The sequence below is a fragment of the Sorex fumeus genome, unplaced genomic scaffold (genome assembly GCF_029834395.1).
Source record: "Sorex fumeus unplaced genomic scaffold, SorFum_2.1 ptg000039l, whole genome shotgun sequence".
Classification (NCBI taxonomy): domain Eukaryota; kingdom Metazoa; phylum Chordata; class Mammalia; order Eulipotyphla; family Soricidae; genus Sorex; species Sorex fumeus.
Genome location: NW_026606096.1, coordinates 13338046 through 13363452, shown reverse-complemented (window position 1 = coordinate 13363452; position 25407 = coordinate 13338046). Strand labels below are relative to the sequence as shown.

Sequence of the window (25407 nt, the reverse complement as noted above, 5' to 3'; positions counted from 1 at the left end):
AGAGAAATCGTGTGCAGTGCACTATGTTACTCAACATAAGAAGCAAAGGAAGAGAAAGCAAACTGGACAGTGAATGTCATCCATACTAGCCTGAGAACTTGGGCCACTTTCATTCTTAACCAGATTGAGTTTCCTAACAATCACAGGAAGTATATTCTCTAATCGTCTCTCCATCACAGAGGAGAGGGTAGCACAGCGTGGCAAAGACTTGCTTCTGCAGCCAGTAAGAAGCTAAACCAAGATCCACATCCACACTGCCTGGTTTCCAAGCCCATACTCTCCCTGCTAATCTGTCATGCCTTGTAACTCAGCATAAAGAGCCCAGCATCTGTCTCTGGGATTTCAAATGCTGCCATTTCTGGCCATACGATTCCTGTCTTATTTCTCTTAGCCTTAATTTCCTTATCCCCAAAGTGGTGCTTGTTATTGATATTATCATTTTAATTATCACTAGAGAATGAGACAAACAAAAAAAGTGAAGAAAGACGTGATCCATGCAAGCACACAGAGACAGAAAATCCAAAGATGTAGGTCAGCCACAAGAAATGACTCAATTCATCTGGTCAGCTAATTGTAGTCATGGCTGGACAAAAAAAAAGAGTTTGTTCATTATTGTTTCAGGAATCTTTCCATTGGTGAGCATTTTCCTGGCCTATTTAGGTAATCCTTGCCCATGATATCTCTAGGATCCTTCTTTTCCAACTTCAGTTTGCTAGCTTCATTCTCTTTCGTTCCTATATTTCATCTAGAAAATCCCATTGGATAATGCTTTTTATATTTTTGGCAAAGGACCTTTATATTCTTCAAAGAGGAGCTCCTAAAAGGCAGCTCATATAGAGAAGGGACCACCAAGTAAAGGATGCTTGAAGGACCCGCTCGGGATGGGAAATGTGTGCTGAAAGTAGACTATAGACCGAACATGATGACCACTTAATACCTGCATTGCAAACTACAACGCCCCAAAAGGGGGGGGGGGAAGAGAGAGAGAGAGAGAGAGAGAGAGAGAGAGAAAGGGGATCCACCTGTCACAGAGGCCATGGCAGCGGAAAGGGTGGGAGGGGGATTGGGGGTTGGGGGGGAGACCAGGGGGGTTGGTGGGAAGGATACTGGGAACATTGGTGGTGGAGAATGGGCACTTGGTGGAGGGATGGGTACTCGATCTTTGTATGACTGAAACATAAGCACAAAAGTTTGTAATTCTAACTGTATCTCATGGTGATTCATTAAAAAATAAAACTTAATCAATTAGTTAATTAATTTTTTTAAAAAAGGGAGCTCCTATATAAAATGGATGGTGAGGGGGGCTGGGAGGGGCACGGGGGGGCGAACTCAACCTTTCTTGCTGACTAGGATCACTCCATAGCATAATTCCAAGTTACCAAAGATCCTCTTCATACTGAGGATGAAAATGGTATGAAATTAAGAAAGTGAAGGAGACAGCATGGTTGGAAAACAATAGACACCATTCTCAGCAGGGATGTCATAAAGAATTTCATGGAGCACTTATGAAATTCTTTCACTTGGTCACTTGACATCCCGCTATTCAAACTTTAAGACCTGAAAAATATACTGTTCTTGAAATGAGCACAGGAGACCCAGGAAGAAGAAGCCATTCATTATTATTATTATTATTATTATTATTATTATGAGTGAATCACCATGAGATACTGTTACATACTTATAAACGTTCATTTTTGCATTTCAGTCATACAATGATCGGTTACCCATCCCTCCACCAGTGCCCATTCTCCACCACCAATGATCCCAGTACCCCTCCCACCTTCCCACCCCCTCCCCCTCTCCACCCTGCCTCTGTGACAGGGCTTTCCCTTTTGTTCTCTCTCTCCTTTTGGGTATTGTGATTTGCAACCAAGGTATTGAGTGGCCATCATTTCTGTTTAGTGTGCTCATATGCTAGCTTACCTCAGCATTGGATCATACCTGACAAAAGTGCTGGATTTGTTGTCATTACTAATTGCATGATGGAACTGAAATGTTTTCCCACATATTCTGCTTTCTAAAGTAAGCAGCTGCTTTGGGTTGATTGAAGAAAATCAGTCCAAACAGTAAAGTAAATCAGGGTAAATGGCTATAAAAAAATGACAGAAAGGAAACTTAAGAAGTCACTCTCATCTCTTTTCTCTACGGCATCAAAGTCAATTTCTTTCTTATCAATCTCTTCCAAATGCAGTCAGCAAAACATATCGTTCTAATTCTTTTTGTGGGGGGGGGGTATTTTTAACTCCTCAGTGAATGTTTTTCTTTTCTAAATTCTAAGCCTAGTTCTTGCCAATTGCTTTCCTTTTCAATTTTTTTTTTAATTGAGGTGGGATGCCACACCCAGCTCTGTTCAGGGGTTACTCCTAGCTCTGGGCTCAGGGATCACTCCTAACAGGGCTCAGGGAACTATATAGGGTGCTAGAGATGGAACCTGAGTTGACCGTGTGCAAGTAGGGTGCCTTACCTGCTGTCTATCTCTCTGGTCCCACCAATTCCTTTCTAATGTATTCAAAAGCACATAGATGTCTAGTCCCACAACAAGATGACATTTCAATTAAATCCAATTTAAAAATTATGAAAAATAGAAGACATCGGTGAACCCAAAGAGCTCGATTTAAGAATGTGTAAAATACTTGAATAGTCACGTCACGAAGAATATAGAAATACGACACCCGGGGGGAACGGGCGGGGAGAAGGCCGGGGCGGGGTCTGGAGGAGCCGGGGCTCCCCAACGGGCCCATCCGCCCCCGACCCCGAGGCAGACGGGCAGGCCCCCGAAGGGTCTTTAAACCTCCGCGCCGGAATGCGCTAGGTACCTGGGACAGGGTGGGGGCGCGGCCGCGACCGAGACGGCCGCGACGCGCCCCCGGCGGGGGAGGCGAGGGAAGACGCCGGACGGGCCTGGGCCGCAGAGGCAACGGCGGAGGGAGGCGTCAGGCGATGGACGCGAACGGACTGACGGCGCGGTTCGGGACGGAGAGGGAGGCGGAAAAGCCGCCGGCGGCAGCGGGGAGAGAGCGGTCGGAAGATCACGACGGGCCCGCGGGGAGCCGGCCGGCGCCGGGCCGGGGCCGGGGGACCGCCCCCGGGAGGAGGGGGAGCGGCGGCCGGCGGCACACGGAACGCCACGCCGACCATTCGCACCCGCTCACCCTCCCCCGGGAGGGCCCGAGGCCCGACCCAGGCTGCGGCGCCGCCATAACCCCGGCGGGATGAACCCCACGTCGAGAACGATCCCCGACAGACAGCAGCACCCCCGCGCGCGGGCGCGCGGCCTCCGCCTCCCACCCGGCCGGGGACGACAGACACAGCCGACCAACCAGGGCACTTCTCTGGCGACCTTCGTTCCGGCTCGCCTTAGCGACCCCCTGAGCACCCCCCCCCTTCGCGAGCGGTAGGGCTCCGGGAGGGCGGGCGAGCGGGACCGGGGACGGACCCCGACCCGCCGCCGCTGCTCCTCCTCCTCCTCCTGGGGGGGGGGGGCGCGCCGCACGGGGAAGAGAGCCAGAGCGAGCCCCGGACATGAATAATAAATACATCAAAGTGTTCAAGGTTAATGCGAGCCGAGAGCGAGCGGTCGTGGGCGCTGTCGTTGCGCGCGCCGCCTCGTGGGTTCCGAGCGACCTAGCGGACGCCGAGCGGGCGAAGATGTCCGAGTATATCCGGGTCACGGAGGAGGACGAGAATGACGAGCCCGTCGAGATCCCGTCCGAGGACGATGGCATCGTGCTGCTGTCCACGGTCACGGCGCAGTTCCCGGGCGCCTGCGGCCTGCGCTACCGGAACCCCGTGTCGCAGTTCATGCCTGCCGTACGCGCGCCTGGTGGAGGGCATCCTGCACGCGCCCGACGCGGGCTGGGGCAACCTGGTCTACGTGGTCAACTACCCCAAAGATAACAATAGGAACATGGAGGAGGCTGATGCTTCATCGGCGGTGAAGGTGAAAAGGGCCGTGCAGAAGACGTCCGACCCCATCGTGCTCGGCCTGCCCTGGAAGACCACCGAGCAGGACCTCAAGGAGTATTTCAGCACCTTCGGGGAGGTCCTCATGGTCCAGGTAAAAAAAAAGATATCAAGACTGATCACCAAAGAGGGTTTGGCTTTGTGCGGTTCACGGAGTATGAGACCCAAGTGAAGGTGATGTCCCAGCGACACATGATTGATGGACGGTGGTGTGACTGCAAACTTCCAAATTCTAAGCAAAGCCCGGATGAGCCTCTGAGGAGCAGGAAGGTTTCTGTGGGCCGCTGCACCCAGGACCTCACTGCCGACGAGCTGCGGCAGTTCTTCTGCCAGTACGGGGAGGTGGTCGATGTGTTCATCCCCAAGCCCTTGGGGGGGGGGGGGCGTTTGCCTTCTTCACATTTGCAGATGATCAGGTGGCCCAGTCCCTGTGTGGCGAGGACCTGATCATCAAAGGCATCATCAGCGTGCATATCTGCAACGCGGAGCCCAAGCACAATAGCAATAGGCAGTTAGAGAGAAGTGGAAGATTTGGTGGTAATCCGGGTGGCTTTGGGAACCAGGGCGGGTTCGGGAACAGCCGGGGCGGCGGGGCGGGGCTGGGCCACAACCAGAGCAGCAACATGGGGGGCGGGATGAACTTCAGCGCCTTCAGCGTCCACCCGCCCATGAGGGCCACGGCCCAGGCCACCCTGCAGAGCAGCTGGGGCATGATGGGGATGCTGGCCAGTCAGCAGAACCAGTCGGGCCCATCAGGGAACAATCAGAGTCAGGCCAACATGCAGAGAGAGCCCAACCAGGCCTTTGGCTCTGGGAACAACCAGTACAGCGGCTCCAACTCGGGCGCCGCCATCGGGTGGGGGTCGGCCTCCAACGCGGGCTCGGGCAGCGGCTTCAATGCATGGACTTCAGCTCCAGCATGGACTCGAAGTCGTCGGGCTGGGGCATGTAGGCTGGGCTGGTCAGTTAGACGCTAAAGACTGGTGGGAAGTCAAATTTTTCTAAACTCACGGTAAGTATATTGTAAGATACATATGCACTAAGAATTTTCAAAATTGGTTTGTTTGGTGTGGAGTATATTTAGCAGTAATTTTGACATTTTTCATTTAGAAAAAGAGGAAAAGCTAAAGGAATTTTCTAAGTTTTCTTACATAACGGGTTGAACTCTTGAGTGTTTGAAAGTGAACTGCTGTTTGCCTGACGGGTAAACCAACACCACAATTGCTATCAAGAAGCTTCTCCTGTAATATTTTATCCCTGGACTTGTCACCTGAATTATTTGCATGTTCAAAGTGGAACCCATTGGTTAGAGCTGCATTCTTTCCTCCTCGTTTTAATTTGAACCCCACCATACGGATTTTCTCCGTAGGAAGGTCCCTGGAGATCGTGGTGTTGCAATGTTTGGTTCTTTTCTTTCTGTGTGTTTTCTTAACACTTGTCTCCGCTCATATGCGAGAGTATGATATGAAGCCTTCATTTAATCTCTGCAGTTCATCTCATTTCAAACTTCTGTGGAAGAAGCACTCACTGACAGGAGTGCTGTACTCACTGCGCCGTGGGGCTCTGTCCGCTGCTTTGCCCACGCACGCAAGAGCTCGTCCCCACGCCGCCGGGCTGTGTCTCTGACGGTGGGTGTCCCATTTTTATCCGCTACTCTTTCTTTCCTGGAGGCGGATCAACGCTGTGACGGCAAGGCTGTGCTGTGGACCAGAAGGCTGTCTGAACTTCTGAAACCTTGTGTGGGATTGATGGTGGTGCCGGGGCATGAGAGGCTGGTATGAGCGAGGACAGGAGAGCGCGTGCAGAGACTTGGTGGTGCATAATGGAGATTCTTTAACTGGGCGAGATGTGTCTCTCAACCTGTGGCTTTGGTGCGAGAGTGTGCGGAGAGCCATGTTAGCAGATAACATACGTACGAACGTTTCTTGCATTCAAAGGACATCCACGTCTGTTGGAAGACTTGAAGTGAGTCTTACTATTAGCGAACCAACGTTAGCTGAATGTGTTAGTGACACGATACTGTATCTGCCCGCCCCCTTGTCAACTGCTGTGAATGCTGTATGGTGTCTGTCCTCGTGTCCTCTCCTGCTCCTGATCTGTTGGTGTGGTCATGTGGCCTGGCGCTGGTGGGATGAGCTTGTGTGCTGTACAGGAATCTCGGAGCTGAGTCGCCAGTGAGGGCGGGGGGGGGGGGGCTGGGGGGGCCTGGGGCCTGCCCACCCCTAGGATGCTGTTGGTGGTCTTGTACCCTGTGCTCGGATGCTTTTATAAGAGTTGTCAATGTTGGAAATTCTGAAATAAAACTGATTTAAATTAAAAAAAAAGAAAAAATGTTCAAGGTTAAAATCTAAAAGTCCAATAATTTTATAGTTGGTGAGAATGCAAGCCACTGGAATCCTCATAAATAGGCAGCAAATGTGATGGTGGCAAATTCCTTAGAAAATTAAATGTAAATACATACTTAGCAACTCCATTTGTATTTCTCCCTAGAAGATAAGACAGCATATGTATACACAAACTGTATAAAAATACACATCAGCTTTAGAGAAACTGGAACTCATCCAAATATTTATCCACTGGTTAGTGTACAAATTGTGATAAATCCCTGTAATAGAATGCTTCTCCCTGATACAAAAGAATTATTCATGGAATTCTATAAATACTTTTATGTTCTTTTCTTTCATTTTGGTGTTGGGGCTCAGAGCTTACTTCTAGCTCTGTGCTCAGGGACCACTGCTGGTGGTGCGTTGGGGACCACATGGAGTCCTGGAAATTGAACCCTGGCGCAGCTGCACTATATAGCTCCAACCCCTGGGATTCTATAAACCTTATACTGGACACAAGGCAGCATACTTTGAAATTAGAAATACATAAAAATGCAAAACAGATTATGGTATAATAACCCGGGCTACTTGCTCCAGTCTAGGATTATTTGGCAAAGAATGACTAGAAAAGCATACAAAAGAACTTTCTGAATAATAGAAATGTTCTAAATTTTAATTGAGACATTGATTACATCTTGGAGTCTCAGTGAATTTTTCACATTATATGTAAGCCACTTTCTTTTTTTCTATTCCTCAGCCAAAGAAGGCAGAAAGAAAGAAAGAAAGAAAGAAAGAAAGAAAGAAAGAAAGAAGAAAAAGTGTACGTAATAAGCCCACTAATATTCTCAAGTTATCTCAAAGATTTGTAATAGTAGTTGGACCAAAGACTAACCGAAATAAAGATAAGACTGTAATTTGAGATACCAAAGAGTAATGAATAAGACTTTGCATATGATTTATTTAGAATGGGTGAAGGACAACTAGAAGGTGAAGGTAACCACCAGATTCTTGGTTTGAGACAATTAGGTGGTTTGTGGTTTCAAATCCATAAAAATACAGAAGTTGAAACTTTAATTGATATGTGAGGGGATGAAAACGATTACATGTTTCACATATGGTTGAGGTGACCCTAAATTATGCAAGTTAGGTCTGGGTAAAAGTTAGATATACTGTTTCACCTTGGATGGAAGAGGAATAATTTCCCATAATGTCTTGATAGTTATCATCACACAGATACCATAACACAGATAGAAAGGAGAGGAGGTTATCTAGAAAGAGAATGTAGTGAAAGTGCAATTAAAGAACTGATATGACAGAGCCTTTAAAAGAGTCTATAGACCAAGTAGAGAAGATATGGCATTATTTGTCAGTGTTCTTGACAAAGAACACTGACAAATAATGCCTAGAGATATCTGAGTAAGGCTTCCAGAGGAAGGGGAAGCAGCTGACACAGACAAAAGAACTATGCCTTTGATGAAACATTGGGTTGGAGAGGATAGGGTGGGTGGGTTTAGCTCCAGACAGTTTCTTTAGGTTGAAAGATGTCAAAGTTTTACAGCTTTGAGCTGGGAGGCCAGACCACCTCCTGAAAAAGACACAGGGGAAAAACGAATGGATTTCACAATCACTAAAGTAGAACAGCAGAATTTAACTTTTAAAACTTGGATTAAAAGCTTGAGACTGTATAGGGTAGGCGCCTGCCTGGCACACTGCTGATCCTGGTTTGCTCACAGCACCACATATCATCACCTAAGCACAGTGATCTCTGAGCACGGAGCCTGGAGTGGCCTGAGCATACCCAGGTGATGCCCCAAAATAAAAACAAATAACAACCAAACAAGGTTGATAAGGTCTCTGGCAAGTGTTCAATGAGAGTTGGAATCAGTGCCTTGATTTTTTTCATAATAACAACCTGTCTAGTTATGCATTTTCTTTTCTTCTTTCTTTAATTGAATCACCAAGAGATAAAGAGTTGAAAAGCCATTTATGGTCAGATTTCAGTCAAACAGTGTTCCAACACCAATCCCACCACCAGTGTACATTTCCCACCACCTGTGTCCCTAGTTTCCCTCCCGTCACTCTTCCCCCACAAGCCTCTCTCTACAGCTGGCAATTTCCGTCTTTCTCGCTTTGCCTGTTTTTCCCCATCTCTGTCTGTCTCTGTCTGCCCCCCCCCCCATCTATCCCCCTTCCCACTTTTGGGTATTATGGTTTGAAACACAGATACTGAGAGGTTATCCTATTTGTTCTTTTACCTATTTTCAGCAAGCAGTTCTTAGAGTGATCATTTCCAACTATCTTTGTCAGTGCAATTTTCAATTGCATAATTTTATGCTTATGCCCAAGCTAGAAAGGAGAATGGTTGGGTTCATATAACATCATAACATCATGGATATACAAATAGTTTCAATTAAAGAGTCAAAATTTTAGAGAATGAATAAAATTAGGTACCAAGGAGAGAGGAGAAGGACAGGAGGAAGCTGATGGACAGAAGAGGACAGGTACAAATTTGGACAGGAAGATCAGGTGCTGTCACAGCACAGGGTTGTTGGAAGTCTTTGAACCAGCAAACCAAAAAGACCAAAAGATTTGTCAGAGAGGGAATGTCTGCGTTGATTATTTCAGCAGATCCAGCATTTGGAGAAAGGAAATGACACAGGTATCAGATTGCTAAGGTAGAGTAGAGATCACAAAACCAAAAGTCTAGGATATTAGGTGAGTCAACTACAAGGATAATGAAGTTTTATTGATGATAGCAGATGCTGGAGAGCAAAACCATGCCACAGTTTTGATAGTCCAGTCCAGTGAGTAAGGCTGTTTCCAAACCACCACATAACAGCGGTGAGCAGGAGATGAGAGTAGCATAGCCAGCTGGCAAAGAATGGGAAAAGAATTGATGTTTGGACAGCAAATCAACCCCAATAATCATCTTAAAAATGCAGAGAGATGCAGAGAAACCTCCACTTAAGAAGACTAAGAATGAAATTTTGTTCTTGTTTCAGGGGGAGCAGATCTCAGCCTCATCAGGAAAGGTGGGTGAAGGGGAGGAAGTCGTAGAGTTGGCGCTGGACTGAGATGAAAGAAAGAGAGAGGGTGAAGAGTAAGGGCCCGGTGAGGAGTGCTGCTTGGCTGTGGAAAGTCAGAGGGTGAAGGGTACGGGCATGGTGAGGAGTGGTGCTTGGCTGTGGGAAGTCAGCTCCTATTCTCTGCCACTAATCACTGGCCTCAATCAGTGTGGAGCGAACGGTAGTAGGGGCCACAGCAGAGTATATAAAACTAGAATATGAGGGAGATACAGAACCACTGCCCAACTACAGCTAATCGTCTCTTCATACACTGCCATTAATCAGTCAACAAAAGGGAGTTCTTAGTCTCAAATAAGGTTGATGAAAATAGTTGATTACCTAAACTTCTTTACAGGTGATAAAATAATAGAAAAATTGCAACTGAGTAGCCAATTCACCATATTATTGTTAAAGACTTTGATATAAAAATGAAAATAAGAAAATAAAGACTAATATAAAGGCTTGTCGACCAAGTGATCTGTAATTGTTTAACGGCAAAGCCTGAGCATGTCATTTTCTTTTCTTTTTTTTTTTTGTTGCTTTTTGGGTCTTATCCAGCGATGCTCAGGGGTTACTCCTGGCTTTGCACTCAGGAGTTACTCCTGGTGGTGCTCCGGAGACCAAATGGGATGCCAGAAATCGAACCCAGGTTAGCCGCATCCAAGGTAAACGCCCTACCCCGCTGTACTACTGCTTCAACACCCTTAACATGTTATTTTCATTTCCTTTTAATTTCACTTCCATTGACTATTCCAGAAAACAAGGGATATACTGCTGAAATGGTTTTTTATTGTCAAAGTTCCTGGCTTTTACATTGCTGTGTAGGCTGTAATTAATTGCCTTAGTGGCATCCTGGTCCTAGAGAGAAATATGAGAAAGGGGCTTACTTGACTGGTATTAGTCAGTGGGGATGCACCATTCATGACAAACATTATCCATATCACTCATGTGTCTGACAGATATGTGATTGGCAGCTAGACTGAGCACATTTCAGCTGCAGGATTTATCCCAAATTTGATTCAATGATTTCTGAGATAAAAGCATCATAAATATCTTCCAAGCAGTCACTAGAAATTGCCAAGGCAGTAAAGGAGAAATTATTGAATTATCGATTCTGATACTGAATTTCTGTTTGATATTTTTATTTATATAACTGTTGGTCTTCTAAAAAAATACACTTTGTTCCAGTGCCAGACATCTCATGAGAAATTCATTTTCTTTTCATTTTAAGATACTTGGATTATACAGAAAAGGCAATGAAATAGATTAGGAGGATTTAAAAAAGAAGAAGAAGAAGAAGAAGAAGAAGAAGAAGAAGAAGAAGAAGAAGAAGAAGAAGAAGAAGAAGAAGAAGAACTAAGTACTAAGGCAGAAGGGAAAAAGCTCAGTGAAGACAGGAGTTTATTGAATAACATGAGTGTGTTGATCTGAAGTCATCCAGAATAGGATTAGCAGAACACTAGATGAAAGACAACCATGCGAGCAAGCCGGGTCCCGGGAAAACATCCAACCCCATCAAAAAATGGGGCAATGAAGTGAACAGAAACTTTCTCAAAGAAGAAATCAGAATGGCAAAAAAGCACATGATAAAATGTTCTACATCATTAATCAAGGGAGATGCAGATCAAAACCACAATGAGATACCATCTCACACCTCAGAGACTGGCCCACATTCAAAGGAACAAAAGCAACCGATGCTGGCGTGGATGTGGCGAGAAAGGAACACTCCTTCACTTTTGGTGGGAATGCGGACTGGTTCAGCCCTTTTGGAAAACAATATGGACAATTCTCAAAAAATTAGAAATTGAGCTCCCATTTGAGCCAGCAATACCACTCCTGGGAATATATCCCAGAGAGGCAAAAATGTATAGTCGAAGTGACATCTGCACTTGTTTGTTCATTGCAGCACTCCTTACTATAGCCATAAACTGGAAGAAACCTGAGTGCCCAAGAACAGATGACTGTTTAAAGAAACTTTGGTACATCTACACAGTGGAGTACTATGTAGCTGTTAGAAAAGATGAAGTCATGAAATTTACATACAAGTGGTACAACATGGAAAGTATCATGTTAAGCAAAATGAGTCAAAAACAGAGGAATGGACATAGAAAGATTGCATTTGTCTGGGGAATATAAAGTAACAAAATCTGAGATTAATACCCAAGAATAGCTGAGATCAGCACCAGGAGGATTACTCCATAGCTTAGAGGCCAGCTGGGCATTCTAGGAAAAGGGCAGCTCAGATAGAGAAGGGAGCACCAAATAAAGGGTGTTTGGAGGATCTTCCCAGGAGGGGAGATGCTTGTTGAAAGTAGACTCTGGACTGAACATATTTGCCACTCAATGCCTCTTTTGCAGAACACAACACCCAAGAGGAGAGAGAGAACAAAAGGGAATGCCCTGCTACAGAGGCAGGGTGGGATGGGGATGGGGGTGGGAGGGATATTATCCATTGGGGTGGAAAATGGGCACTGGCGGAGGGAGGGGTATTTGATCATTGTATAATTGAAATCCAAGCACAAAAAATTTTAAATCTACAACTGTACCTCATTGTGTTTAACTAATGAAAATTTTAAAAAATGGAAAAAAAAAGAAATAAAATAAAAAGATGAAACACCAAAGATGCTTTGCAGGGCATGGGATCAAAAAAGATTCAAGCATAATCCATATTTTTTTCAATTTGTCTAAATTTTTATTTGACTAGCAATACTTAGATCTCCAATTTTTACTTCCAGGCTTTTCTCTGAAAATGATTTTTCCAATCAGTTGTCTTGCCATCCAGAAACACAGGTTTGTTTTGTTACTCCATTAATTTCCTAAATTAGACCCATTTTAGACCATAAAAAAACAATCCAAGTAATTCACCTTTCTTTACTTTTCATTTCTACTTTATTATTTTTCATATTAGGTTTCTACTTTAGAAATTGAAATTAACTCTTAAAGGTGTCTCAACCACCTCGCTTTCTAATGCAGGTTTCATCTTTTCAAACTCTTCAATATTTAACTGAGGTGATATGTTTATAACATTCTTTGTTACAGATGCAAGTATGTAATTTGACAAATGTATATAGTACAGCATGCAAACCACCAAAGGAGGAATTATATCCATCTCCACACCACTTATTCCATCTCTTCTTCCCTTCTAGTCATCATCAATTAAATACATAAATATTTAGATACTGTTTGAAAAATTTTAATGATAAAGATCATGACATCTAAGCATTATGACAAAGGTCCACTTGATTTGAAACGGTACTAATTCTTTAGAAAATTATTCTTTATAACAATATATAATATGAAGTTGCAAGTGACTTTGGGTATGATCTAATTCAACAGTGTACCCATTTTTTGGGCATTATATAATGGGATGGGGAAGTTATAGTGAGTGAATATATAAAGGTTGAACAGGATGTCAATGGAAACAATGAATGAAATATCTCTGGATAATATAAGACATTAGGTAAAGGACGTATTTGTATTGGAAGCCATATAGAATATAACTGAGACATTTTCCCAGAACACAGACACAAAATATTAAATAGATATTCATTTCATGAATGTAAATAAATAAGGCGTGTGGTACTAAACAAATGTAGATCAATATTGAACTTTTTGATTAATCTAAATATTCTTCTGTTTTGCTTAATATCTTTTAAGTAGAATGGATTAGAGAAAAGATACAGACCCAGAATAATAATACTCAGAGGAATACTGCTTAAAACTGGATTAAATTTATATTTACTCAACAGAAAATTGCACATGTACTTATGCATGCAGTGTCTTCCATCATCCTTACTTCATATCCCCATTATCAATTTTGCCAGATGTGGCTCATAACAAGAACAAGCGAATATCTTGAAGACCCATGAATAGCTTATTTGAATGGAAATGTCATCTTGTTTGGTTCAATTAAATTTGTTCTTTGGTCAGTTCATAGAAATTCTTTCTCTTATTGATACTACCCATCTTTGCCTTGAAGGAGAAGTACAAATATCCACAGTGTAGATGTAACCGTCAAATAACTTTTCAGTGTTTCCAACTGTCTGAAAATACCTATGGTGGAAAGTAGTCTAAGTGAAGCCTCTCAGTGTGGGATATTTATGGCACTGTAACCATTACAGGCATTGGGACTTCATTCCCTTGTACCTTTTATCATTCTTTAGTGCAACGATGGTTCAGATTTTGTGTTCTCTCCTACAACCAGTACTTCCTTCTCCTCCACAAAAATGTTATCTGCCAGTCCAAGTGAACACCGGCATGCTGCTGGGAAACCTGAGAATGTATGTTCTTACACACCATCCCAAAATTGAAGACCAGCAAACTGTTTTACATTTTTGTGAGGATACCTTGGAGGTATAACCAACTGACATAGAGATCAACTGAACATAGTGAGACAGGGTTCTTCCGAAAATGTTTAGGATGTCACATCATTCCTTCCCCCCCCCCCCACTTTGCTTCTTTATTTTCCTATGAGGTTTTTTTGCCAACACTTCCTGAGGACACTTTTCACAGAAACATTCAATTTGCAGTTCGTCTCCAAAAAATCCAGTCTAAACAAGTTGACTGAAACAGTCGTGTGCCTCTGGGACTGCCCTCCTGAAATTCTTGGTCAAGCTATCTTTGATTTGACTTTCATTAGTGAGGTCCAAAGGGAGGATGGAGCAAATGGCAGGAAGCTTGGAGACTTGGCTTGCACAAAATCCTGCATCGTGCTGCTTCCTACCTATAGGGCAGGCAGGTTCTCAGCTCTCACCTTTGAACACAGACACAGTCTCTTAGTCCTTGGCAGTGCGTTCTGCCAGGTTGCATGATGTTGCAGATATCCGTGAGTTTTGGTACTCACCTTAGGGGCATATCATGCCTAAGGAAGTGCAACATTAAAAAGAGAAGAGAGGTAATGTTGACATCTTCAGATAAAACCCATAATAGCAAACAATATGCACTGTTCTGTTCTTTGAAGGAGGCCTCACATATTCACCAACAGTGGGTCTCCATAGATTTTGTAGAAGCACCCAGTCATCTTATTTTCTTCTTTATATTTTTTAATTTTTTGTTTTGGGGTCATACCTAGTGGTTTTCAGGGTTCAAACCTGGCTCTACTCTCACGGATCAATCCTGGCAGTGCTTAGGAAACATATGGGGTATGAGAGATTGAACCTACATGAACCATGTGCAAGCTAAGTGTCTGCCTGCTAAAGTATCTAACGCAAGTGCCTACTTGCTAAACTATCTTTCTCTCCCCATTTTTTGGTAATGATCTTAACAAAGACAAAGCTTTTGGTGAAAAATATTAATGGTCTTATTAATAGTTAAGGTAAGAAAAAATTTTGTTTTGAGTTGATGTGGTAGAATTGTTAAATATGCTTCTAAACTTCAATATCTCCTCCTCTGAAATGTATACGTACTTTGCTATAATTACAGCAGGTAGGGCATTTGCCTTGCATGCAGCCAACAAGGCAGAGCCGAGTTCGATTCCTCCGCGCCACTCGGAGAGCCCAGCAAGCTATCTAGAGTACCTCGCCCACACGGCAAAACCTGGCAAGCTACCCGTGAAGTATTTGATATGCCAAACACAGTAACAAGTCTCACAAAGTTACTGGGCCCACTAGAGCAAATCGATGAACAACGGGATGACAGTGACAGTGCCTATTTACTGATCAGGTTGGATTATTTTTTCCAGTATGCCTTTTATCTGAGTGTGGTCTTGTGATAAAGTTCTGGTTAATGCTATATAAACATGTAAGCATATGGTATTTCATGAAATCAGCCTAGAAACACATGAAGGAAAAGAAATCAATTGTCTTAGGTGCGCCTGAGCCATTAAATAGTGATAGAGGATCATGAAGTAGCTTTAATAGGAGAAATAATCAGTTATAATTGTGTTGTAAAAGGTAAAGCTTGGTACTTTGATAAGAATGCTATATGTATTTCTGGATTATGCACATTTAAATTCCATGTAGTTAAGAGGGCATCATACATTGCGACCTTAAAGTCAGAATACTTGAGGTCTGAGCAAAAGTACAGTCGGTGACATGCTTACTGTGCACATGGGTCTTCTTCCTAGCACATAATATAGACTCCTGAGGCCACTACAAGTGATCAGTGTAAAACCAAGAAGGAATAAGAACTGACCATCACTAGATATGCCCCACCCAAAAAAGAATGAAATAGATGTGAAAAATAAAGTCAGAGTTCTCTCTTTCTCTCTTTCTCTCTCTCTCTCTCTCTCTCTCTCTCTCTCTCTCTCTCTCTTTCTCTCTCTTTCTCTCTCATAGAGGTTGGAGGAAATTGGACACTCTGGTGATGTATATGATTTAAAACTTTATGCGCAAGAAACCATATAATTAACAATACTTAAATCACTGTTTTCAAAGGTAAATATATACAATATATAATTCTGTACTAAACCTATAATTTTATGGCATACCCAGTGGTGTCAGACTTCATACTATACATAGATGATTTTGCACCTGAATATAAATGGACAGTCATGGAAAATAAATTTATTTCATCAAAGCCTGAGGGTTTATTTTCATTAAAAATTGCTATTCACATGCTTGTAGGTTTATATACCAGGAATGAATGAGATTGTACAGACTCTACTTTCTCTTTCTGACTCATTGTGATGATATTGGCACCCTCTGGTTCCATCCATGTTGAAGAAAAGGGCACATTTTCATAATTTCTGACAGTTGAGAGGTAAACGTACTGCATTGATATACATTTTCATATTCTCTTTTTCTGCTCATCTGCTATTGAATACTACGTTGTATTCAGATTGTGGTAAAAAAAAAGCACCACAATGAACATAGGTATGCATATCTCATTTCAAATTGTGTTTTTGTACGTTTTTGGAAAGAGATATGAGTGTAATCACTGAATCATATGGCAGATCTTTTTGAGAAATCTCCATGGCCTTTTCAGGAAGGCTGAACCAGTATTTTTTCACTTCAAAAAGAGAAGGTTGGGGCCAGAGAAATGGTAGAGGGGGTAAGGTACTAGCCTTGCCAACAACTTATACCAATGCAAGCCCCTGCACAATCTACGTCCTCCCTCAAACCCCCAACCCAAGCCTCACCAGGATTGACTCCTGAGCACATAACCAGTTGTATGGCCTGAGCACCAAGAGAGTTCTCCATCCCTAACAGCAAACAACAAGAGAAAATGAAGGATTGGGGGTTTTCTTTTTTCTTTATTCTTTTTGCTTCTACAACTCCATCAGCACTTGGTGCTTTCATATGTTCTATCCTCACTGGTGTAATGTGATATTTTTGTCATTTTTATTTACGTTCCCTAGATAATTCCTGATGATAATTAACACTTCATTTTATGTTCCTATTGGCCATTTCTATATCTTTTATGGAAAAATATTTGCCCAACTCCTCTCCCCTCTGTTTGGATGAGGTTATTTGTTTTTGTTTATTTGTTTGGTTTGGTTTTGGGGTCACACCCGGCGATGCACAGGGGTTTCTTCTGGCTTTGCACTCAGGAATCACTCATTTTTCCCCCCACATTGCTTCTTTATTTTCCTATGAGGTATTTTTGCCAACACTTCCTGAGGACACTTTTCACAGAAACATTCAATTTTGCAGTTCGTCTCCAACAAATCCAGTCTAAACAAGTTAACTGAAACATTCGTGTGCCTCTGGGACTGCCCTCCTGAAATTCTTGGTCATGCTATCTTTGGTTTGACTTTCATTAGTGAGGTCCAAAGGGAGGATGGAGCAAATGGCAGGGATTTTGGAGGCTTGGCTTGCACAAAATCCTGCATCGTGCTGCTTCCTACCTATAGGGCAGGCAGGTTCTCTGTTCTCACCTTTGAACACAGACGCAGTCTCTTAGTCCTTGGCAGTGCGTTCTGCCAGGTTGCATGACGTTGCAGATATCCGTTAGTTTTGGTACTCACCTTAGGGGCATATCATGCCTAAGGAAGTGCAACATTAAAAAGAGAAGAGAGGTAATGATGACATCTTCAGATGAAGCCCATAATAGCAAACAATATGCACTGTTCTGTTCTTTGAAGGAAGCCTCACATATTCACCTACTCTGGATCTCCATAGGTTTTGTAGAAGCACCCAGTTATCTTATTTTCTTCTTTATATTTTTTAATTTTTTGTTTTGGGGTCACACCTGGCGATGCACAGGGGTTTCTTCTGGCTTTTCACTCAGGAATCACTACTGGCGGTGCTCAGGGGGCCATATGGCATGTTGGGAATCAAACATGGGTCGGACACGTGCAAGGCAAACAACCTACCCGCTGTGCTATCACTCCAGCCCCTGAGGTTATTTGTTTTATTGCTGAATTTTGTGAGTTCTTTATAGTAGTAATTTAGATGCTAGTTCTATGTCAGATGTGTGATGTGTGAATTTTTTTTCTATTTCGTAGAACATGTTTTTGTTTACTGATAGTTTCTTTCTCAGTGCATACGCATTGTAGTTTGATGAATTCTGCTTATTTTTTTCTCCTCTACAGGGCAAGGCTCAGGAACTGGTGCGGGAGTATAGTAGGTAAGGTGCTTGTCTTAGAGGTGGACAACCCGGGTTCAATCTCTAGCATCATTATTCGTAAGTTCTTGCAAACTATGGTTTTAAAGAAAACAATTTAATTCGGATTTTATTATATATTTATATCAATAAAACATAATTTTCTCTGTCAGCCTTCCTCTAGGCATTGGAATATCACCAACCATCTGAAGAAATACCAGAACACTTTTCAATGTAATGAATGCTAAGTTGTTTATTTTTCTCTGTTTTCTTTGTCAGTAGAGCTGAATCATTGGGAACTTCTGAAGTCAATATCATGAAGGCATGCTTATACATCTTTTTCTCCATTTTATGGTTTCAGTTCTAATATCACGGTCTAGCCTATTCTAAGTTAATTTTCTTACATAGTGTAAGATTCTATTCCAACCTAAATATTTTTTTATGCTTGACTCGGGTTGGAGCGATAGCACAGCGGTAGGGCGTTTGCCTTGCACGCAGCCAACATGGCGGACCCAAGTTCAATTCCTGCACCCCTCTCGGAGAGCCCGGTAAGCTACCGAGAGTATCTTGCCCGCATTGCAGAGCCTGGAAAGCTACCTGTGATGTATTCAATATGCCAAACAAAGTATCAACAAAGTCTCCAATGGAGATGTTACTGGGCCCACTGGAGCAAATCGTTGAACAAAGGTAGGACAGTGTCAGTGTCAGTGTCAATTTCATTTAATCGTGAAGAGTTGTGACAAATGGAACTAATTTAGCCCTTTTACAATGTGGCAAAAATGATTACGGGGACAGAGAGAGAATTAGTGGACAGGCACTTGCCTTGCAAATACACAACCAGGGTTACATCCCTGGCACCACATATGAACTCCAAAGCCCAATAGGACTGATTCCTGAGCACAAAGCCAAGAGTAACCCCTGCACATAGAAGGGGAGGGTATTAGACAAACTACAAAACTAGAAATGCAACAAACAAAATTGATAACGCATCTTGGTTTATTAGCACACCCATCATCCAATATGTACAACTGGGTGTCTGCACTGAGAACTTTTAAAACCTATTTCTCTTAGTAACACTAAGTACACAACATATTACTATCAGCTATAATCACTACTTGGCCCATGCTTTTGAAGTTTTATATATTAATCGAGGTGGAAAATGCCTTAAATCCTAGGCTTGCTTCCAGATGGGGATAGACTCTTGGAAGCTATCTCAAACAATACTGATCCATTTGCTTGAATAAATTACTCTTTGAGAAAAGACAACTTCAGTAGTAAAATTCAAAAAAATTCCAATAAATAATTGCAAAAATAGTAATAATGATTATGATAATAATCATAATCATAATAATTAGCCAGTCATAGATTCAGACAGGTGCATTGGGGAGCAAGGGAATATGAACAAAAACTAGAGAAGTGGAAAGGAAAGAAAATACATAAGATATTAGACTTCAAAGAAACTTGTTAGAAAACACTTCTTTCCCACTGAGTTTAAAAAAAATAAAAACAAGATATAAATAACAGCATTTAGGAAAAAATGAGAAATACCCTAGCATTTAGAAGAATAACTACTTATAATTCTTACAAATGAATACCTCAGTGAATAAAAACTGACTTAAAGTCAGAATAGACATGACTATGTATGCCCATTATATAGAAATGTTTTGACATATCTGGAAGTAAGGAATTCTGTGTTGATGTTCCCAAACCACATATACATTCCCACCTATTTTTTGAAACACCAAAATTTGCTGTTTATTATTTGTCTTACATTTTTTCAGGCACCAACATTGTTATTATTATTTTAATACGTTACACAAATAAAAAGTCAAAGTACATTAAGACTAGTGTAATGAACCTCTGGGCAGCCAGAATCCAGCATTTGTGGCACAGTCCTGCAACCTGGTAAAAACAATGTTTAAGAATTCAACAATCAAGAGATTTCACATGAATTTTGATGAGCCAAGCCCTCTTGTGGGGTTCATAGGTTGCAAAAAATACCATCAATTTTAGGGTCATTTACTTCAGTTAATTACAAAGAGGCAAATAAGCATGGCAAAGTTTACATAGAATCAAGGCTTCACCTGCCTCCCCACATTCCCAACAACCTGTCTGAGGAGAGGAACCACTTCCAGATCCAGCTACAGTCCAGTACTGCAGTAGTGCAGGGGGAGTTGGATATCTCTTAGGGTCCAGTGTAGCTGGATAGCTGGTGAGTGGCTACAACCGTCCTTAAGCCTACCCACAAGTACACAATGTACAGTCACCGATTTCCTACTTCTTGCTGTATCATAGGGCTGAAACAGTCCTCTTTCCTTTGATGTGTTTTGCTTAATGTTCAAACCCAACCGTGCTCAGGTGCTTCTCCAGGCAGGGTGCTCAGGAGTTGCTCCTGGGATGCTTCAGGTACCAAGGGGTCGAGGGATCAAATCCAGGCCTTCAGTAGGCAAAGCTTGTACTCACATCCTTGGAGCGATGCTGGCCCCATGTTTTTGGTAGGGCCCACGTAAGCCCACCTAGCTGGAATGACTACCATCTTCAGCAGTTGGTGGACCGATAGCGGAGAGAAGGAAATCACTGAATTAACAGACCCAGAAAGGCAGTCAATCAGAACCACAACGTCCCTAATTTCCCCAAGTCCAACCAAGCAGAGAATAGGTCTGTTGACAGTTGGGGTTCAGGGTATAAAAGGGGCTCAAAGATGTAGGGTTTCATTCTCTCTCTGGGGAGAAGACCCTGATTGATTGATCGATCAGTACCTCGACGCTATACTTGGAACGAAATAAAGCTCTGTTGAACTTTCCCATTTGTCCTGCACCCGTTCGTGATATCACAGACCCTAACAGTTTGAATGTCCACATGCTGCTGCTCTTGAAAACAATCATGCAATTAGAAGAACTATTGGTTGCCCACAGAGGGAGAGACAGGACTGATATTTCAGATTCAGAAGACTGCGAAGCTCTTATCAGTAAGTGTTCTTTATAAGGGTTTATCTCTTCAGCAGAGATTAGAATGAAAATGCTAGAAACACATATTGAGAGGGCAGAAATATAGTATAGTGCTTAAGGTTAGGAATCTCTGACATGATTTCTGGGATCGAGAAAGTAGTGCACTAAACTATGTCAAGGCAGGAAGGGTCAGGGCATAGAATCATGCACTTTCTCTCTGAGGACACTCCATTCCCACTCTTTGTCTTGCCATTCAGAGTCACTTTGGGGAATGGGGAGTTCTGGGGCTCCTGGGGTGGGAGTGGGGAGCTGCCCTCAGGCCCAACTGCTGCATGAGCAGGAGTGGCTGCAGTCTCCATTGTGATGTCTGTGTTCTCTGCACAGGGTTGTGGGACATGGAATTCTCACTGGCCAATGGGGTTGCAGAACCTGGACCACACCCATGAAGCCCTCTATAAAAGCGCGACCTCAGCCTCTTGTGGCAACCTCTCTCAGCACTTTGATGAGAAATCCTCAAGGAAGTAACGAGATGAGGCCCCAACCCCCATTACCAATGGACACCCATCTGAATAAAGATATAAAATTAAAATCGGATAAAGCTAGAGAAATGGTAAGGAAAAAGTGCTGGGATCTGGTTCCCGTGGCTTGCCCAAGGCCCATGATGACCCATCAGTGGTCAGTGTGTGGCCACTGGCTGATAAACCCCTGGGCCCTTTCCAGACCAAACAAGTCTTTAGCCAGTTTCACCCAGCAGCTGCTGCCCTCCTGGGACTCCTGGGGACTCTAGTCCAGTAACCCCTCGGGCTCCCCTTCTCGAGACAAACACCATCCTCCTGCCCATGGGTTCCTCCCATGGAGACGAGTATAAGAGAACTTGTCAGTGAGATGGGAACAAGCAGGCTCAAGCAGGTGTTGCTTTGCTTTTCTGCAGCTCAAAAAGTTCGAAGTGGAGAATGATTTAGTCCCTGGCAAGAGAAGAAAAAACAACTGCGGAGACAGTGGCAGGAACACCGCCACATCCAGGCCCTGCCAACTGCCGACTGGGGTGAGTCTTGCCCTGCAGGACATCCCAAGGAGATAGGTGCTCAAAGGGTGTTGCAGAGATGTTTAGGAATGTGGAAGGAGGGGGTACCCACAGAAAATCTGTTGCTGCTTCCCCACATGCTCGTGCTCTGCTTGGCCTGACATGGGGGGGCAATCCCAAAGCCCTGAACTGGAGTGTTTCACTTGAATGGGCAAGTTTGGCCTTTGAGATTGAGTTAGGACACGAGGGGAAGGGAGGGGGAAAGGCGGGAAGAAGTGTTTCTCAGGTATCAGCATGCTGGGCAGCTGAAGAAAAAAGGGTTCTTGTGTCTCTTCTCTGCCACAAGCCATGATCATTTATCTGTAGCCCCCTTTGTTTAAGCGAGCCCCTTCATCAGAAATCTGGTTCTAGTTCTTACAATGGAGAAGCTTAGGTGGATGGATGCAGCCCTTAGGCCGCCTACCCCATCCTCATGGGCCTGATGAAAGGGATTCACGGTGAAAAAAAAGCCTTGCAATGGGACAGGCTAATCCTCCAGGTAGGGAAATGTGTGGTACTGGCCAATGGCCCTATTTGTTATGGCCGCTTTGTTCTCTCCTGCCACATTGCAAGGGGACCTGCCACCCCTGGACACCTGGTCTCGGTTTGTCTCCCTATTTTCCCTGGCCCTTGTCTGCTCTGTACTCTTTGCTCCCTTTAGACTAAGGACTGGGGTGAAGTGTGACCTTTACTGCTGCAATGGAGAATACTGTCCCATGGGAAAAGTGGCATGCCAGGTGCCATGCCCTCTGACAGATCTGCACGAGGTGCTGGCTGCATTCCCACTGTCGGAGTGTCTCTTGTTCCCCCCTTGGCCCGTTCTGGATGTTTTCTCTACTGCTTGATTGACTGTGATGTTCTGGAATTTGTTTCCCTCTTCCATCTTCATCAGGAAGCAGGGAACAGGAATGAAAGCACAGAGCCCTAGTTGGATGATGGGGGTAGAGGTGGGCAGGAGGTTTTCAGGTAAGGGGCTGGGGTGGCGCTGACTGACCGACTCACTTGGGTCTTCCAGAGTGGAGAATACGTTAAGGACCCGGAGAGACAAAAAATGGAATTTCTGGAGCAAACGTTAGCAGATATCACCGATAAGGTAAGCTCTGCTCCTGCTGGGGTGCGGCTCCTGCCTGAAAGGGGGAGGAGTTGCTGGGAGCCAGGGTAAGAGAGAACCAAGGCAGTTCCCATGAGGGAAAGGGGGAAGGGCAGTGGGAAGGCCTCTATGTCAATTAGGGCCTGGCCTGGAAATTATAATCAAGGCTGAAGTATGTATCAAGAGAGAGTCCAAACAACGGGGGGTGGAGGGGTGAGGGAGGAGGGGCACAAAGCAGGGATTGAGCCCTGGACTGAGGCCTAAACTTCACCACACAATAGCAAGATTCGGAAGCTTAAAGCCAGGTACAAAGATTCCTGCGAGGTTGGAGGAGGGAAGGAGGCAAGGGCCTGAGTGGTGTTGGTAGTGGTGTGCGTGTGTGTGTGTGTGTGTGTGTGTGTGTGTGTGTGTGTGTGTGTGGAGGGGGATCTCTTAAGTCCTGAGAGTAAGAACATCAGGACCTGTGCGGGGAACAGACTGTCCCAAATACTCTTTCCTTGGGCCTGGGAGTCTGTGTGTGACAGTCACCTGTTCTTGCTGCCCCTGCTGGCCATCCTTAATCCCAGCTTCATGCCCGCAGGTGAGGAAGAGCAACCAGGAACTCTGGACACTCTTCATCCTACAAGATTGTTACCTTCAAGATCTACAAGAGTGCTCTGCTAATCTGCACAGACAACTGGCTACATGCCAAGACTCAGCCATCAAAAAGGAGCGGCAGCTCCTGGAGCAATTAGACCAAGAGAAAAGAAACCATGAGTCTGATATTAAAGAACTTCAAGTGAGAGAGGGGCCCTGTACAGTTGAGCAGGAAGACCTGAAGCAGGCTTCCTTCCTCACTCCCTCACCACCTTCCTCCCTCTCCTTTAGAAACTCGTGAAAACCAGCAAAAATGAAACACTGCACCTGAAGGCTCAGCTCAAAGTTCTCAGCATTAATGCAAATAGTAAGTGTCAGGAACCGCAGGAGGGAGAAGCTAGCTTTGGGTGAGGTGGCAGCAGGGTGAGGGTAGGGCTACACAGGGAGGCAGAAACAAGCCAGATGTGCCCTAGGTGGCTCCACTGTCTTTGGCTCTTGGTGACCCTGGGGATCCTCCCACAGGAAATGGAGCTGAGCAGGAGCAAAAGGAGGAGAAAGTGGTGGAAGAAAAGCAGGAGGAGGACAATGAGAAGGACAAAAAGGAGGAGGAGGAGGAGGTGAAGAAGGAGGAGGTTAAGGAAGAGGAGGAGGTTGTAAAGGAGAAGGAGGAAGAGGAGGTGAAGGAGAATGTGGCAGTCCTACAAATTTCAGAACAAGACATTGATGTTCAGAATGAGCCTTTCACAGTGTTTACCACAACCTCGGTGAGACTGACTGCTGCCCTCAGGGGACCCTGGGAGAAATCCTCCTTAACTCTTGTTTTCCCTTCCAATTTCTCTCAACCCCCAACTTTCCCATGGCATATTCTGGGCCACCTCTTCTCAACACCTCCTTGAAAACCCATGTATGCTATTAGGGGCCAGGAAGGGACTGCCCTTCCCAAGGACACCCAACCAACACACCCCATTTGATCTTCCCCCAGCTGCAAGGTTCATGCATTCTACAAGAACAACCCGAAGAGGAGATTGAGGAGATCTTAAAGAACATGGAATGGAAAGGAAAATCATCCCAGTCCCCACTGGATGAGAAGGCCACAGGCCATGAGACCGCTGACTACGTCATCATACAAATGGATTCTGTGGAAACAGAAAATAATTCAAGCTGGGGACTGAGGTCCTACCTCTCCTTTATCCCCTTTATTAAGCGGTCACATGGACCCACCATGTCAAAAATTGTAACAGTGTAATTCTGTTGTATTCTCCACCTCCCCACCACCCTCCTCCTCCCCACCCACAACACTTTTCCTAATCCCACAACATTTTTCCTAAATGTATGTTTAGAATAATAATAAAATATTTCTAAAAGTACTAAAAATTTTCTAATCTCTGGGCAAAATTAGCACATCAAAACCTGCATGCTTTCTTAAAGATCACACGATGACACGCCTGAGGTTTGGATATGAACAGAATTCTTAGCATTTTTTTTTTCTTTTTGGGAGACTGACACACATCTAAAATAACAAGAGAATACAACCAAAGCTGGCATGGATGTAGGGAGAAAGGGATTCTCATTCACTGCTTGTAGGAATGTCTAATGGTCCAGCCTGTTTGAAAAAAAACATATGGATGATCCTAAAAATATCTACAAATTGAGATTCCATTTGACTCAGCAAATCCAATTTTTGAAATACACCCTAAGATCTTGCCCAATAACAAAATGAGAAAAAGCATTTTCACCCCTCTGTTTCTTGCAGCGTTATCCAGAAAACAATTCTGGAAACAACCCAAGTGTCCAATAATGGATGACGGAAAAATGAAACTATGGTACAGATACAGAATGGAATATTACTTGGCCATAAATACATAAAGTAATGCAGTTTCCTGCACATGGAGGG

General features: G+C 43.9%; 1 pseudogene; it reads left to right on the top strand.

Moving 5' to 3' along the window:
* The first annotated feature begins 3648 nt into the window (after positions 1-3648).
* LOC130028370 (TAR DNA-binding protein 43-like) lies at positions 3649-4915 on the top strand (annotated as a pseudogene).
* Positions 4916-25407: the final 20492 nt, after the last annotated feature.